A 17,266-nucleotide genomic window follows, 5' to 3' on the forward strand; every position below is an offset into this window, starting at 1 on the left:
TCACCGCCTGGTATGGAGGCTCCAATGCACAGGATCGCAAGAGACTGCAGAGGGTTGTAGACTCATTCAGCTCCATCACAGGCACAACCCTCCCCACCATCGAGGACACATTCAAGAGGCGGTGCCTCAAGAAGGCGGCATCAATCATTAAGGACCCTCACCATCCAGGACACGCCCTCTTCACGTTACTACCATCGGGGAGGAGGTACAAGGAGCCTGAAGACCCACACTCAACAATTCAGGAACAGCTTCTTCCCCTCCGCCATCAGATTTCTGAACAGTCCATGAACCCATGAACACTTCCTCTTTTGCACTATTTATTTATTTTTGTAACTTATAGTAATTTTTATGTCTTGCACTGTTCTGCTGCCGCAAAACAACAAATTTTACTACATATGTCAGTGATAATAAACCTGATTCTGACTCTGATTCTGAAGGTTGTGGGTTCAAGTCCTGCTCAGCAGACTTTCATGTTTCAATTCTTGCTCATGGCCTAGAAGGAGGCCATTCAGCCCATCGAGACTGTACCCGCTTTCAGAACAATCTCATTAAGCCCATTCCCTGGTGATCTATTCTCTCTCACTCCACAACTCCTCAAATTCTCCTGCCACCCATCAAAGCTACAGGCAATTTCCAGTATCTAATTAACAGGCATGTCTTTGCAGCGTGGGAGGAAACGGGAGCAAGAGGAGGGAACCCACACACTCACAGGGAGAAGGTGAAAACTCCACACAGACAGTACCTGCAGCTATGATCAGACCAGCAGGTGCCTAGAGTTGGAATGCAGCCACACCAACCACTGCAGCACTATGCCACCCATAAACTTACAGAATATAGAACCTTACAGCACAGTACAGGCCCTTCGGCCCACGATGTTGTGCCGACATTTTATCCTGCTCTAAGATCTAACCCTTTCCTCCCACATAGCTCCCCATTTCTTTATCTAAGAGTCTCTTAAATGTCCCTAATGTATCTGCCCCCACAACCTCTGCTGACAGTGCGTTCCACGCACCCACCACTCTCTGTGTAAAAAACTTACCCCTGACATCTGCCTTATACTTTCCTCCAATCAGCTTAAAATTATGTCCCCCTCTCGTTAGCCATTTTGGCCCTGGGAAAAAGTCTCTGACTGTCCACTCGATATATGCCTCTTATCATCTTGTACACCTCTATCAAGTCACCTCTCATCCTCCTACTCTCCAAAGAGAAAATCCCTAGCTCACTCAACCTATCCTCACAAGACATGCTCTCCAATCCAGGCAGCATCCTGGCAAATCTCCTCTGCACCCTCTCTAAAGCTTCCACATCCTTCCTATAATGAGACGACCAGCACAGAACTAAACTTGAGACAATAATCTATGCTGACCCTCCATGCAGTACCGAAGGAGAGACGCACAGTTAAAGATAGCCTCTTTCACGTTGGATGTTAAACACTATATTCTGCATTCTTCTATTGCTTTTCCCTTTGTACTATCTCGATGTACTTATGTTTGGAATGATCTGTATGGATGACATGCACAACAGTTTTTCACTGTATCTCTGTACGTGTGACAATAATAAACCGATTACCAATTACCAAGGTCCTGACTGTCCTCTCCACTGAATAAGGAGGTTCCACAGAACCCCTTCAGTATTTTGAATGAGAGCAAAGGGAATATCTAGCCCTTAATCAATATTTAGGAGAAGCAGATAAGGCTAGATGTTGATCTGTGTTTGGTAATACTTAAAGCAATATAAAGTAGCAATAATGTGTTGTCCGTCTTCAGAATTCAGATCCAATGACTTCCATTGAATGAGCTGGCACTGCTATGAAGCACGTTGGCATTACCGACCGGGGCAAGCTTCCAAGTAAACATCACATGGCTGTTTACGGGCATTGATGTGTACATATTGGTTATTGCATTGCTTACACTGTGACCATAGTCTAGGAGCGTTTCATTGGCTGTAGAGATTATTAGGACTTCCGTGTGAAATGTGCTGCAGAAATGCAGGCTTTTCATTCTTTTGCTTTTGACCTTGAGGTGTATAACTGTGATTGGCAAAGGTTACATGAAGATCACATGTGTGGAGTTTGCATATTCGTCCTGTGACCACATGGGCTTCCTCCAGGTGTTCCGGTTTCCTCCCACATCCCAAAGGCGTACTGCTAGGTAGGTTCAACTTCTCCTAGTGTGTAGGTGAGTAGTTGAATCTGATGGGGGTGGGTGTTGATGGGAACGTGGTGAGAATAAAATTAATGTAAGGGGTCCAAGACGTTTAGCACAGACTCGGTGGGCTGAAGGGCCTGTCTCCATTCTGTACGATTCTATAACAAGAGAGCAAAGGGAAATAGCTAGAACTTGTGTTGGGAGTAGATTTATAACTATAAATTAACAGAGGGAGGGACAGTGTATAAGTAATTGGAGTAGTCACTTTAGCAGTTACTGACAAGGATTAAATTATTTGAAATGGCTAAGCACTGTTGAAATATAAAGGTCTACATTTAACTTAAAATGTTAATGAAATACAAACAAAAACTAGTGGTGGTACATTGGAGAGGCAAAACTGGCAAGTGATTGAATCGCCAACAGTAATATAAGCATACAGTACAGTTACCATTGAAAATGTAGCAAGAGCTACATCAAACAAGAGCAGACTCAAATAAGGAGGTGTTCGGACAGATAATCAGAAGGCAGGCCAAAGAAATTTGTTTTAAGGTGTGCTGTAAAGGAGGGGAAAGAAGTTGAATGACAGTGGTATTGAAGGACAGAATTCCAGAGCTTTGGGCTTTCACTGTTGAAGCCACAGCTGTCAGTGGTGGAGGAATTAAATCTGCAGATGTGAAAGAGTCAGTGGAACATGGATACCTTGGAGAAAATCACAAGGATAGGTGAACAAATTCCCTAATTCAACAGGCATCGCTCCTGTATCACTCTCCAGTGGCAATGATCCCCTTTAGTAACAGAACGGTAGACAGTCTGACAGGTGAACATCCTGTCCCCGATTTTCATTTTCATCCTTTCTGCGATTTGAATGCGTTTTTCAAAGTGAATATCCTGCAATCTAAACTAAGCACCTCTTTCCTCTTAATTATTCTCCTTTTCACATTGGCCTTTTGTCTTTAACTGAATGCTTTCTCCGTGGCAGTAGGTAAAATCTGCATTTTATTTATGCCTGCCCTAGTAATGCCAGTCAAATGGATCCCACAGAAGCTATTGATTACTGCTGCATTTATTCTGTGTTTCCGGAATGACAGCCTATTTATTTCTGCTCAGGCCTTGCCAAGGCTTTGAATTTACCACACACGATACACCCTCACTGATGTTGTCCCTTAATATACTTTTTTTTTCCTGAAACATGAAAGCAATCTTGTGCTAACGGGACTGGTGATTTTGTAGGTTAGCAGACCAGCTCCACAGGAAACCCCTCACTGCTGTAGCACAACTGCATCAACAGCGCATGCATCTATCAGCTCTGCAAAGCAATATCTTAAACTGGAAAGCTTACAGAAAATTAGAACAGAAATCTTCGATAAATTTTAAGAGAAATCTGAAATACTTTAAATTTAAAGTATGCTTGCATATTTCCTGCCCTTCCCCATTAAAGTAAAACAACCAGATGTTATAAGCAGTTCTTTTACTTGAAAGATTTTTTTAATAAGATTGCATTATGTACCAAGAAGTTGGCAGGTCATTTTTTTCAGTGATTCAGATCTGGTCCAGCAAGGGGCAGCTTCATTAGTTAGTACATCAGTCTAACTTTCAAGTAATAGGCATGGCATGTTCAGTAAGATTAGGAGGTGCTTTATTAGAAACCAGGAGTACATCCTTATTATCTCCATGTGTGTAAGTCTCTGGTGCCTGACTCCTCTTCACGCAGAGCACGTAGCCTCCTTGTGGTTCCTGAAGGCAATTGCTTATTTGCATGATGTCAGTTCTGGGATCACTCAGCATGCATTTAACATAGAAGGCACCAATATATTTCCATGTAAAAGGATATTAGTAAACCGGGTTCCTTTGCTTTCATTAAAACACAGGGCTATTAGATATCCCATCATTTCATGATAATTAAAATCCATGTTTAGCAATGAAAGACTTAACAAATAATTCTGAATTACACAACGTGGCAAAGAGGGAATTTGGTGCCCTTTGAAAAGGAAATGTAATATCCAACAGCATGAGTTAAATGTTTAAATGAAAAGTAGCTTATAAAGATGAAAAATATAACAAACTTTGCCATTAAAATTGCACTGAGGTTAGGCTTTTTTTGATAGATGACTTTTTTGACAGTAGGGCTCTATTTTATAACTCACTACATTTTCTAATGTCACAAGACACAAAATAATTCCTGATCAAAAAACAAAAGACTGCAAATGCTGAACATCTGAAATAAAATCAAAAATTGCCAGGAACATTCAGGTCAGGCAGTCTCTAGGGAGGTAGAATCAAGAGTTAATGTTTCAGGTTGGTGATCTTTCAATAAAATGAGAGTTAATCAAAATGTTTTTGAATTACATAACATAGCAAAGTGGGGAACGTTAATTCTGCCCTTTTCTCTCTCCACAGTTATTACCTGACCTACTTAGAGTTTCCAGCATTTTCTGTTTTTATACTTAATAATCCCTCCTCTGTCTTCTGCATTGCCAGCTAGCTGGCAGCTATGTATATAGAATCAGAGAGTCATACATCATAGAAACAGGCCCCTCAGCCCATCAAGTCTCCACCAACCATCAAGCCTGCACCAACCATCAAGCACCGTTTACACTAATTCCCACGTTCCCATCAACTCCCTCCGGTATCTACCGCACACTAGGAGCACTTAGAATGGCTGACTAACCCAGCAACCTTCACGCCTTTGGGATGTGGGAGGAGACCAGAGCATCCGGAGGAAACCCAGCCAGTCACAAGGAGAACACGCAAACTTCACACAGACAGCAACCGGGTGGCTGGAACTGTGAGAGAGCAGGTCCACTAGCTGTTTAGTGTAATTCGGTATAAGAAGGCGTTAAAAATGAAGTAAGTAATGTTTAAAGGACATGTATTTATTTATTTATTTATTTTGATGACCTAAAAACACAAAAATGCTTCTAAGTAATCAATAACGTTAAAAGCAACAAACGATCTGCTGAAGGAACTCAGCGGCTCCAGCAGCATCCATGGGGGGGAGAGGAATTGTCAACGTTTCAGGTCAAAACCCTGCATCAGGACTGAGAGTGGAGAGGGGAGACGGCCAGTACGAAGAGGAGAGGGGTGCGACAGGGGCCAGTGGGGGATTGGTGGACTGAGGAAGGGTGAAGGAGGACGAGCAGATCGAGCCAGGTAGCGGAAGGGCTGAGTTGGGAGACAGAGGCAGGTGGATGATAGATGGAGGCAGACATTAAAAGGGGAATGGGAGGGTGAAGATGGTGATGATTAAGTGGGTGATAAGCAGGACCACAAAGACTACCAGTGCTGGAATCTGATAAGTAAGGAAGGGACCTATTAGGAGAGAGGTGAAGGGTTCTCTCCCCACAGACGCTGCTTGACCCAAAGTTCCTCCAGCTGATTGTTCATTGCTCCTGATTCCAGCATCTGTCGTCTCTTCTATCTCCATTCCCAGTGTAAATCCTGGTGCATCTCAACAAGTTTAGCTCGGTCGCTAGACTCCTTGAGGAATCCAGTAGCTGGGTTCCTTTGACGGATATAGTGTTCAGTGTGCTTTCAGAGATGCTTGCCTTCCTACACAAGTGCAGAAGTTCCAGACTTGCTTCTGTCTGGGATCACCAGCATCTACCTGGAAGATCCAGGCTAGAATGTGTATAATTTGTTCCCATGTTCCTGCTACATTTGGAAAGAAACACTGTTATGTTTCCCACCAGGATGAAGCAGCGAATCTGTACTAGAATACTGAGTTATAGATCATTCTTACATTGTCAACGCTTTTTCTAATGACTTATTGATGAGTTAAGGGCATCACCAGAAAGCTGAACATTTATTGCCCATCCCTAATTCGCCTTGAACTGAATAGTTTACCAAACCATTGCAGAGGGCAGTGAAGAGCTAGCCACGGTGATGGGTCTGGAATCCCATACAAGCCAAACCAGGTAAGGACACAACATTAGAACATAGAACAGTACAACACAATACAGGCCCTTCGGCCCACAATGTTGTGCCAACCTTTAAACCTCGCCTAAGACTATCTAACCCCTTCCTCCCACATATCCCTCTATTTTAAATTCCTCCATATGCTTATCTAGTAATCTCTTGAATTTGAGCAATGTACCTGCCTCCACCACCGCCCCAGGCAGTGCATTCCATGCCCCAATCACTCTCTGCATAAAAAAACCTTCCTCTGATATCTCCCTTGAACTTCCCACTCATTACTTTAAAGCCATGCCCTCTTGTACTGAGCATTGGTGTCCTGGGAAAGAGGTGCTGGCTGTCCGCTCTATCGATTCCTCTCAATATTTTGGACACATTCCTCCCCTGAAGGAAATGTACAATAATCTGGAGGTTTAATAGTCATCATCACTGATGCTAGTTCTTTATTCCAGATTTATTTAATCATAACATTTTAATCCACACTGTAATTGTAGCATTGTAATCTACACTCTAGTTATAGCATTATATTGTACTGTGTGATCATAGTATAATGATCTGCCATTTGATCATAGTAATAAACTATAATATGATCATAGTATTAAACTACGGGTTAAAGGTGATATTATAAACACCAGCATCACTGCTGAATGAATTTCACTTTATATGCATGTAAGCCTCCAAATACCATCTTTCTGCGTCTCAGCTCTGCTATTAGTGCATGGTATCTCTTGCAATATTTACCCTTTCCATAAATGGATGAATGGGGGACAGTGTCTCTCAGGTGACACCTTGTGATTTAAGTCTGGTCTGTTTCAAACCACATGAATCCACACGACAAATGCTCACTCTCCTTTCCCGGGGAGGTCTTCTTGTCCAGGTGGGAGGCAAACTGCCTTCAGCACTACACAACTTTACTCTTGTGATTTTCAAAGGAGCTGCAAGATTTCAGCATGACAGAACAATACCTTGTGAAGAACGTTCTTGCAAAATTAGGTTCCACTCAAGAGTAGGGTTAGTAATTGAATCTTTCAGTAGGAAAATTTAATCTCAAGAGCATTAGAGCCAATAACTAGAAGCCAGTTTACCCAGCAACTATGTAAAACCAAGTAAAAGTTACCATTGAGAGGGATATAGAATTGGACTTGAAGCTTTGGTGCACAATGGTTCAAATTTAAATTGCCTATTGCAGCAAAATATGCACTGCTTAGAAATAAGAATGATCATTTGAATTTTGTGTCAAGGATCAGAATATCATAAATTACTAAGTGCAACTGTGCTAAATTCTACAAGTGTGCAAAGACATTCTCGAGGCAGCCTTGTAGATTTCAACCATTCAGGTTTTAATCTCTCCAGATGAGTTATGGATAATGTTAACTGACCAAAGCTGTGAAAGAAAACAAGAACATAAGAATTGTTTTCCTTATTCTGCTCAGGCTGGAGAGACTTCAGCTAGAGGGATTGTAGCAGGATAATGGGGTTAGCCATTTTGGACTAAGATGAGGAACAATTTCTTTACCCTGAACATTGTGAATGTTTAATAAAAACAGAAAATGCTCAGCAGGCCAGGCAGAATCTGTGGAAAGAGAAATGTTTCAGGTCCAGGATGCTTCATCAGAACTGGGACAGAGAGAAAACCGATTAGTTTTAGGTCACAGAGGAGGAATGGGTAGAACAAAGGAAATACCTCTGATAGGGCGAGACCAGGCAATCTGATGCGGCATTTAAAAGGAACGGATTAGATCAGATTAAGCTTCATTGTCTGCATCCCATATGAATCTCCAGATGTCTCTGTGGATGACCACAGTGGATGTGGATGCTCTGTGGATGCTATGTTGCAGAGCAGGTTCTAAACTGAGATCCACTATTCCTTTAACACTAAGGAGTCAGAGGATGTGGAGATTAGGTGGGAAAGTCCATGGGTTGATGACTTTTCATTCCACCTCCTCAAGACCCACGTTTTATTATTCACAGGTCCAGGCTCAGTCAGGGGGAGCGGGCTCAAATGGTCAAGTGACCAACTCTTGCTTCTACTTCCCTGCCCTCACTGACTTATGCTGGTTTCGTGTTATCCATGCCTCTGCCCCACCACCCCCCGCCCCCCTCCCCCCTCCATTCCGCTAATCCATGTTCTTAACTCTCCTCTTCTCCTCACCCTTGCAGGTATGGTGAAGTAGCAGCAGTAATGTCACCGGACTAGTAATCTCTGAGATCTGAGTTCAAAACCAACACTGGGAATTGTGGCATTTTAACTGACAAAAAAAGTAGTAATACTGACCATGAAGCTGCCAGATTGTTGTAACATCCCTCCCTCCCACCTCCTATCTGGCACAATCATAGAGTCATGCAGCATAGAAACAGGCCCTTCGGCCCAACTCGTCCATGCTAACCAAAGTTGCCTTTCTACGCTTGTGAAAGATAGCTGGGAATGCAAGGGTTAACGACTGGTAGTGTAAGGGTTAATAGTCTACTTTTTAATATGGTTCTCACTGTGAAAGGATTTTCAAGGTAAAGAATGATCTCATTATGGTGTGATTAGTTATGTCTAATTTTAATAGCAGGTGCAAGTGGGAAGAAGGAGTTTCTTATACCTATATCTTGTTATGTTCGAAACTTTATGTAAGCAATTGCCTGTGTAAGAGTAGTTTCTCACCTAGTGTCCCCACGAAAAAAGGTATAAAAATACGCTGTAGCCGAGCCTCCTTTGAGTGGGTCTCGGTACAGAGTTAGAGTTACGTGGTTACTCTGTCTCTGTATTCTCTCACTCCCGCTAGCGAAAGCTAATAAAGCATTTATCGTAGGTTCTTTGGTTCCGCTGTTGTCTGATTCTTTCCAGAAGCGCGGGTCGACTTTGACACGCTAATCCCATTTTCCTGCATTTGGCCCACATCCCTCTCTTTCTTTCCTATCCATGTACCAGTCAAAACACATTGATTGTTCCCACCTTTACCACCTCTTCTGCCAGCTCATTCCATTTACCCACCACCCTCTGAGTGAAGAACTTGCCCCTCAGGTCCCCTTTAAATATTTCCCCTCACCTTAAACCTACGCCCTCTCATTTCAGACTCACCTACCTTTGTAAAAAGGCTGTGACTATCTACCCTATCTATGCCCCTTGTAATATTATAAACTTCTATCAGGTCAGCTGCAGCCTCTTGTGCTCCAGCGAGACCAATCGCAGCCTATCCAATCTCTCCTGTTAACTAAAGCTCCCCAGTCCAGTCAACACTCTGGTGAATCTCTTCTACACTCTTTGTGGTACTACCAGATCCTTAATGCTCATCACAGGAAGATATCTCCCATTCTTGTCTGGCCTGTATATGACTCCACTCACACATCATTTTGGTTGATTCTTCAACAGACTTAGAAGCCACTCTATTCAGTGATGCCACTGGAAACATGTCCAGAAAAATAAATGAGAGGAAAGATGCCACCTAATCCTCATGTCCTCCACCCCAGCCCACACTTTTCCTCTATAAAGACAAGCTCTTGATTTCTCAATCTACCTCGGCACTTCATATGTCTGCCTGCACTGCACTTTCTCTGTAACTGTAGTACTATATTCTGCATTCTATTTTGATTTCCTTTTGTACTACCTCGATGTACTTATGCGCAGTGTGATCTGTATGGATCACAGACAGAAGCTTTTCACTGTATCTCAGTATGTGTGACAAGAATAAGCCAATTACCAGTTGGAGCTACAAGAGATTCCGCAGATGCTGGAATCTGGAACAATGCACACAGAATGCTGGAGGAACTCAGCAGGTCAGGCAGCATCTATGGAAGGATGCTCTACAGATGCTGCCTGACCTGCTGAGATCCTCCAGCATTTTGTGTGTGTTGCACCAATTACCCACTGTCCCTCGAACCTCCTCCAGCCTTATAAACCTCAAAGGTCTCTGACCTGGTTCCTCCACCATTACAAATCACGCTCCCAAAGCATAAACTCTAGAACTCTCTTCCTCTCTACCGCTCTCCAGCATTGAGATGTTCCTCTTTGATTGAGCTTCTCTTCCAATATCGGACAATGTTTTCCTTAAAATAAAACAGAAAATGCTTGAAAAGTACGGAGGAGGTTAAGGAGGTCCTGATAGAGTTCTACGAAATTATGTGGAGCATAGATAGTGCAGAGAGTAGTAAACATTTCCCCATAGCAGAAGTGTCTATAGGACATGGGTTTAAGGAAAGGGGTAATTGGTTTAGAGGGGCTTTAAGGAAGAACACCTTCACCTAGAGGGTGGTCAGAATTTGGACTATAATATCTGAGAGAGTTGTGGGGGCAGATACTTTTACAACGTTTAAGAAGTATCAAGATGAGCAGTTGAATCGTCAAGGCACAGAAGGCTATGGAGCAAGGGCTGGTAAATGGGATTTGGATAGATAGGTACTTGATGGTCAGCATGGACATGGTGGGCCAAAGGGCCTTTGTCTGTGCTGCAACATGCAACGCGCTGGAGGAACTCTGTGGGTCGAGCAGCATCTGTGGAGGACGGAAGGAATTGTCAAAGTTTCAGGTCAAAACCCTCGCCCCGTATCTGTGTGGGTTTCCTCCGGGTGCTCCGCTTTCCTCCGACATTCCAAAGACGTACGGGTTAGGAAGTTGTGGGCATGCTATGTTGGCACCGGAAGCGTGGCGACACCTGCGCGCTGCTCCCAGAACACTCAATGCAAAAGATGCATTTCACTGTGTGTTTCGATGTACATGTGACTAATAAAGAGATCTTATCTTATCGGGACCAGATCACTGATCTTCCTTCAGAACTGGGAAAAGTGAGAGATGTTTTAGAATTCTTGAAAGGACAAATTTACCAATGTCAGCACTACTCAAACAGAGATTGCATTGGATAGGTCACCTGAGCAGATTGGCACTTGGTTGCATACACAAAGACAAGACAATATAAGATATCTTTATTAGTCACATGTACATTGAAACACACAGTGAAATGCATCTTTTGCATTGAGTGTTCTGGGGGCAGCCCGCAAGTGTCGCCACGCTTCCGGCGCCAACATAGTATGCCCACAACTTCCTAACCCATACATCTTTGGAATGTGAGAGGAAACCAGAGCACCCAGAGGAAACCCATGCAGACACAGGGAGATCGTACAAACTCCTTACAGACAGCAACTGGAATTGAACCTGGGTCTCTGGCGCTGTAATAGCGTTATGCTAACCGCTATACTACTGTGCCTGTTGTAAGAACAAGACACCTTAAGCTTTGCTATAAAGACACAAACAAGGCAGATATGAAGGCATTTTAGAATAGAGCCTGACTGATGGAAAACCTTGGCAAATGATTGGAACAAGTGGAGTTGTTACGTCCAACTATATATCAAAGCCCATGGCTCCATCAGCTCGAAGAGAAGAGCCAGTGAGAAGCTCCTGAACTGTCCGATAATGACACCTACACGTGCAATCACTCCCGCTGATCATGTAGATCTCGGACTGGATGATTTGGTCACACTGCACACCATCTGCGTCCAAACCTGTAGTGGGGTGGAAAACATGAGAAAATAAGGGAAAAAGAAGTGATAATGTAGAATGACAGAGAGCAGTGAAGGGATTAATGAATAAAGGGAAGTGGGTCTGGAGGAGTGTAACGAAAGGTTATCAACAAGAAACATTACTCCTGTTTCTTTCTCCACAGATGCTGCCTGACCCACTGAGCATTTCCAGCACTCTCTGTTTTATTTGACTTCAACAATTTCCAGTAGTGGGAGAGTCTTGGACTAGTGGGCACAGCCTCAGAATAGAAGGACATCCCTTTAGAACTGAGATGAGGAGGAACTTCTGTAGCCAGAGGGTGGCGAATCTGTGGAATTCATTGCCATAGAGGGCTGTAGAGGCCAAGTCATTGGGTGTATTTAAAGCAGAGGTTGATAGGTTCTTGATTAGTAAGGGTGTCAAAGATTATGGGGATAAGGCAGGAGAATGGGGTTGAGAGGGAAAAATAAATCAAATGGCGGAGCAGACTCGATGGGCCAAATGGCCTAATTCTGCTCCTATGTGTTATAGTCTAATTTCAGATAATCATCAATTCCATCTGTTTTGAAGATCAAGCATAATTATTTGAAAGAAAAACTGTGGATGTTGTAAATGTGAGCTGTATATACAGGGATTACTGATCATCTGAAATTGTTGCATTCAGATAAAACAGATTCAGGCAGCATTTCTGGATGGAGAAACAGAGTTTCCCATTCCAGGTCAACAATCTTCCATCTTGAAAATTGTTGAACCAGTCAGTGAGTCCTGAGGGCAGTTATGTGTCCAGTCAGAAGACCAGGTGCCATTCCACAACTTCCAATGTGCTTCACTGAAGCAATGTAGAAGGGTGAGGACAAAGGGGTCAGGATCAGAGCAGGATGGAGGATTAAAGTGACAAGTGACTAGAAGCTTGTGATTAGCTTGAGAATGAGGATTCCCGAATTAGGATGGTTTTGTTACCTGAAAGGTGCTATATAAATGGAAGTTTTTGTTGCAGTTAGTTTTGAACACGTCCGTGACAACTCTCAATTTTCCAAAGACGCTTCAGGTGAAGGAAATTAGATCCTTTCTACACCACCCATGCCAAGAGACTACATAAAAGGAGGTTCCGTGTAGATGGAGCCACTCCTTGACCTTTTATTCTGTGGTTTCATTTACACAAGTAAAACCACGCACTGAACTGGAACAACCCAGTTCAAAAAGGAAGAGCCGCAGTTTGGATTCTGTAGGCCTGAATTTCTAGTTAAACACCCATCCTATTGTGCAACAGACACAGACGTTGTTAACTCTTACTCTACAGTGCAGAAATAGGTGGGAAAACCAGTTGTGAGGAGCAAAGTGATAGAGTTAGGTTAAGTGAGGGGGAAAATGTTTGCCAGATGAGGTATAATGTGGGGTAATGTGAGAATATACACTTCAGTAGGAAGTCAAAGTCAAGTTTATTGTCACATGCACAAGTACATCCATGCACAGGTGCAATGAAGAACTTACTTGCAGCGGCATCACAGGCACATAGAAGATCAGAGAAGAGAAGTTATCTTCATTAGTCACATGTACATCAAAGTGGCAGAAAAACAGAAATTAAACATAAATTAAATGATTTTTACCAGAAAAAACACAATTAGAACAAAAAAAAATCCATTTTAGTGCAAAATGTTCAAAGTGGTCACAGTGATGCTAAACTGTAGTAATTAGGATTGTGAAGGTTGGTTCAAGAACCGAATGGTTGAAGGGAAGTAGCTGTTCCTGAGCCTAGTGGTGCGGGACTTCAGGCTTCTGTACCTCCTGCCCGATGGTAGCCGCGAGAAGATGGCACGGCCCGGATGGTGGGGATCTTTGATGACAGATGTTTAGGCAGCAGCCTACCGATGGTGGTGAGGGATGTGCCCGTGACGTATTGGCAATAGACAAGCAGTGGCACAGCTTGCAGAACTGCTACCTCACAGCACCAGAGTCTCAGGTTCAATCCTGACCTCCGCAGTTTCCTCCCACATCCCAAAGACATGTGGGTCGGTAGATTAATTGTAAATTTCCCTCGGTGTGTAGGTCAGTGGTAGTAGCTGGGGGGAGTTGATGAGATTGTGAGGAGACTAAAAATAAGGGATTAATGTAGTATTAGTGTAAATGGGTGTTTGATGGTCAGCACGGACTCGGTGGGCCAAAGGGCCTGTTTCCATGCTGTATATCTCTATATTGTTTAGATGGAGAGAGATTACAGAAAGCTGAAACACAGAGGGATCTCTGTGTCTTTAAGATGAAACATGCAAAGTTAACGTACAGGTACAGCAAGTGATCAGGAAGACCTTCACTGCAAAGAGGATAAAAGTAGGAAAGTCTTCTTACCCCTGTGTGGGGAATTGGCGAGCCCACACTTGGAGGACTGTACACCAATTTAAGGAGGGTATTGGATGCAGATTAGGGAGGGTTTAGCAGGCTGATTCGTGACACGAAGGAGCTATCGTGTGAGGAACCGTTGAGGAGGTTGGACCTGCACTCACTGTCTAGAAGAACGAGGGAGGAGCTTTTCTTGTGATTCTGGAACTAGGGGGAATGGTTTCAGAATAAGGGGTCACCCATTTAAAATGAATTGCTTCTTTCAGAACATTAATTCTCCACATCAGAGCATTATGGGGGCTGAATCATTGAATATGTTTAAGGAAGATTTTTTTTTATTTACAGCGTGGTAACAGGCCCTTCCAGCCCAACGAGTCCGCGCCGCCCATTTTAATCCCAAATTAACCTACCCATACGTCTTTGCAATGTGGGAGGAAACCGGAGCACCCGGAGGAAACCCACGCAGACACGGGAGAACGTACAAACTCCTTACAGACAGTGACGGGAATCGAACCCCGATCACTGGTGCTGTAATAGCGTCGCACTAACCGCTACACTACCGTACCATGGTCAAAGGGACGTGGTTGGTGTTATGAGAAACAGACAGGAGAGTGGAAGGGAAGCTACAATCAGATCTTACTGAATGGGAGAGCAAACTCAAGGAGCTGAATAGCCTCCATTTCTTTTATTTTTGTATAAATCTGGCTGTAAACTGATACTTATGAAATGTGAATGAAAATTGCTATGTTTCATCATTGAGGTTTAAATGTATAAAGGGACTCTACGATAGGTGGCCCTTCTCTCTATAGCTGAGGTCCTAAGCTCTGGACTGACCCCCTTAACCCTCTCAGCTTCTCTGCACTCCCCCCCCCCACTCCCCCAAATCAAGACTACCCTCTGGCTAATCTTTTGCTCACCTGTGCTAATATTTTCTTATTTGGCTCAGCAGTAATATTTGATAAATATCTCTGCTGGAAAAGGTGCTATACAAATGCAACCGGAGGAAGTCCAGTGGAGGTTCACTGGGTTTATCCTGAGTAAATTTATTTAGCTGTACAACAGGGTTAGTCACATGCTCTGTCCCACCTCTATTTCATTGGCTGGTCCTGTGTCAGGAATAACCACGCAGCAATGTTAATATGATGCAAAATACACCATTGAATTCTAAACGATTCACTTAATTATTATGACATAGAAGGAAAATATTTGGACCATCAGGTTCATGTCAGCTCCTAAATGAGCAATCCCATCAGTCTGATTCCCTTCTCCTTACTACTATTTCCCTGTAGGCCTGCAATCTATCCTCTCTCACATGCCCATCAACACCCCTTTGATTCTTTGCCACCTATCAACCTCGAGGAGTAACTCACAGTAGTTAACTTACCAGTATACCTTTGGGGTATGGGAGGAACTGAGAGTAACTGGTTGAAATACACACAATCACAGGACGAAGATGCAAGCTGTGAACAAGATGGAAACAAGTTGGAAGCCGCTGTTATAAGACTGTTGAATGGTTCCCTAGTATAGTAAGATGGACCCTTGATCTCACAATCCACCTCGTTACGACCTTGTACCTTATTTTCTACCTGCACTTCACTTTCTCTGCAACTGGTACACTTTATTCGGCATTCTGTTATTGTTTTACCTTGTACTATCTCAATGCACTGTGTAATGAATTGATCCGTATGAACGGTATGCCAGACAAGCTTTTCACTGTATCTCGGTGCATCTGACAATAATAAACCAATTTACCAATTCCAAGGTCCGCATGGATAGTACATGAGATCAGGATCAAACCCAGATCCCTGCAGCTCTGAAGCTGTGACATTGTACCAACTGCTTTGTGTTGGAAGCTTGCTTTTAATCACTCAGTCACCACGGCTAAACATGGTGTTGGTTTCAAATGTGATTTTCGAAGTCTTTCCTCGGAGGTATATTAATACCTGGCTTGTTCTTTTGATTAAAGCATTCTGTTTTGGAAAATTTTCTGCCAACAGATTCTAATATTCCAGCAAAACAAATATCCTGCAGCAAATTCAAGACAGCCTCATGACAACTTGAGACTTAGAATCATACAGCAGGGAAACAGGCCCTTCCGCCCAACTGGTCCATGTTGACCAAAATGCCCATCAAAGCTCATCCCATTTGCCACGTTTGGCCCACAACTTTCCTATCCATGTACCTGTCTAAGTGCTTTTTAAAAGTTGTTATTGTACCTGTGTCAACCACTTCCTCTGGCAGCTCATTCCACATACTTACCACCTGTGTAAAAGAAGTTGCCCCTCGTGTTCCCACTAAATCTTTCCCCTCTCACCTTAAACCTATGCCCTCTATTTCTTGATTCCCCAGCCCTGGGTAAAAGACTGAGTGCATTCAACCTATCTGTGCTCCTCATGATTTTATGCACCTCTACAAGATCATCTTCTGTAAGATCACCACTTAAACAGTAGCAAAAGGCTCAGCAGCACTAGACAGATCCTCAACTCGAAAGATCCAATCAGTTTGAGTTTTTTACCATTTTGTATGGGTTCAACTGCTTGCGATGTAAGATTGCAACATTACCACCAATAAATTTGAGTGGCATCTGCTCGATTCGTCAGCATGACAATAGCATTTTAATGATGTACTGACCATTATTGCCTTGGATACTGCTAAATATGAATTGTAGTTGCATATCTGCAAGAAATAACTTTCCCATCAGCAGTGTGATTGGTCCAAAAAGCTACAAGTATGGAGAATTTTGTCTGGACAACAGTCCAAACCTTTTACCACTGGGAATCAACTCAGAATATTTTTCTTTATTCTCTACTAACTCACACTTACCTTTGAGCCAGAAAGACACGGGTTCAACAAACAAAATGCTGGAGGAACTCAGTGGGTCAGGCAACATCCATGGAGGGAAATGGACAGTCAACGTTTCAGGTTGAGACCCTTCATCTGGACTGCCACAGAGGGGGAGCAGTGAGAGGATCTAACAGAACTCCCGTTGAAGAGAGGAGGAAACCTTCTTCAAAGATGAGGGATCTGGACTCAAAACGTCAACTGCCCTCCGTAGATGCTGCCTGACCCGCTGAGTTCCTCCAGCGTCTTGTGTGTTGCTCCAGATATCAGCATCTGCAGTCTCTTGTGTCTCCCGATATGGGTTCAAGTCCCACTCCAGAGACTTGAGCACAGACGCCTGAACTGAAGTTCTGATGGTGCTCTCTGCACCATCTCTGCCCTCCCAGAGGAGCTGCCTTTCTCTCAATATGTTGAACAGAGGTCAGGGGACAGAGAGCAATGAAGGAGAGCAGGGGAAGTTTTGGCCAAAGTTTATTCCTCTTTAAAACAGATTTTCAGGTCACTATCTTTTTTTTTACCTTTTTCCTTTCATAGGGTGGCACAGTGGTAAAGC

Source organism: Pristis pectinata, chromosome 23, assembly GCF_009764475.1.
Source record: "Pristis pectinata isolate sPriPec2 chromosome 23, sPriPec2.1.pri, whole genome shotgun sequence".
In the NCBI taxonomy this organism is placed as follows: Eukaryota; Metazoa; Chordata; class Chondrichthyes; order Rhinopristiformes; family Pristidae; genus Pristis; species Pristis pectinata.